At 30.9% G+C, this 1,705-nt stretch overlaps 1 non-coding gene across 1 annotated transcript; it reads left to right on the forward strand.

Annotated features, from left to right (window-relative positions):
* Positions 1 to 1,281: 1,281 nt before the first annotated feature.
* LOC124361584 lies at positions 1,282 to 1,388 on the forward strand. The gene has a single exon (XR_006922341.1). It is a non-coding gene; the product is annotated as a U6 spliceosomal RNA (small nuclear RNA).
* Positions 1,389 to 1,705: the final 317 nt, after the last annotated feature.

Below are 1,705 nucleotides of genomic sequence, written 5' to 3' on the forward strand. Positions count from 1 at the left end.
AAGCGCAGGTTACACTACAAAATATTTACAAACTCATCTTAATAATTATATTTTTGTACACACAACTATTTCTATGGGTTTATGAGTTTGTTATTGTAATGATTTCACATTCTTTATTAGTACATTTATATGTAATTGCTGATATTTTAACTACTAGTAGTCTATTTAGGCACTGGTGACAAAAAGGGTTATATTCTAAAAAAAAGATTCCGCTGCTGTTAAAATACAAAGACTTACCGCCAGTACAAAGAGACATAATTTCCAGTTATAGGGTTGGGTGGTTCACTAAATGCGTTTTTAGAATTGTTGATAATATTGACACAGATAAAGATGTGAATAAATACTAGCCTATGTTCAATCATCAACAATATTGCAGAGACCTACAGCTTAAACTAGCTTGGCTAACAAAATGCTAACAAAAAGTTCTCTTGAAAACTACCATTTAGTACAGATTGACAGTTTTAAACAGCGACGTTAGTGAAGGAAACAGAATTTTTCCGTAAATTTGCCATCGTTAAGTGAAACAAAAAATCAGTAACACTATGTTTCAGTAACAGCAACGTTAGGATTGTCAATAATCAGAGATCGTTTATTTGATTCAAGAATAAGTACAATGTGTCGGAGAAGACAGTTAGGCCTAATATATCGAAATAGAATAAACCTCTTTCACATAATTGAAATAAAATTAAAAATAAGTATATACCTACTGTGGAAACACACCAACTATATAGTTCTGAATTGAACATAGATTAGGCTTTTAATTTTATTTCCACAAAACTTTTTTTACCTTACTTAATTTATTTTATGGATGTGGTTGGATAGATTTAATTTGGCAGTTGTTGAAGTTTTGAGACTGGAAATTGCTGAAAGTCGATTACTGTCTTTATGAATTGGATTCATATATCTTTAGAAATAGGATTAAGAACTAAGGAATGAATACTGCGTCACTATTCCGCGCCTGCTGACTACATACTGCATTTCACCGGCCGCAGTAGGAGATTACTAGCGCTGCCGCTAGGTCGCAGCACCGCCGCCAACCATCTTTAACACGCGAGAGTTTTCAAAATTGATACTCTATAAACATATACAAAATGAAATATTTATAAATTGTTTAATACTTAAACCTTTAGAAGAGTAAATTTACTTTGATATTTATATAAGGTAACTTGTATCTTCATTCAAAATGTTAATTATTTTGCTAGACAACTGGCAGTCCAAGACGACACAGCTTTGTAGTTTTGTGACAGCAACATATATACCCAACTGAGAGGAACAACAGATGTACTTGCTTCGGCAGTACATATACTAAAATTGGAACGATACAGAGAAGATTAGCATGGCCCCTGCGCAAGGATGACACGCAAAATCGTGAAGCGTTCCACATTTTTTGGCAAAATTTGACTTAATGTTATTTATTTTAATATTGTTTTTTACATTTTAGAAGCTTATTAACTATAAAGTTTTTATTTTTATATACAGACAAAATCATTTTATTAGACTTTTTAAATTATATTTAAATAGCCTTTTACATCTGGAATGTATTTGACTTTATATTAATATTATTTATGAATTACTCCAATGATGAAAGGCACTAAATTTAACATGAAAAATGTTTATCGATAATGGCGAAGTTTAAAACGGAATTTATATTCTCGATTTGCCCACTAGTAGATTGATTTCAGTCTAAATAAAAAGATAACATTTT

This window comes from Homalodisca vitripennis, chromosome 4, assembly GCF_021130785.1.
Source record: "Homalodisca vitripennis isolate AUS2020 chromosome 4, UT_GWSS_2.1, whole genome shotgun sequence".
NCBI lineage: Eukaryota > Metazoa > Arthropoda > Insecta > Hemiptera > Cicadellidae > Homalodisca > Homalodisca vitripennis.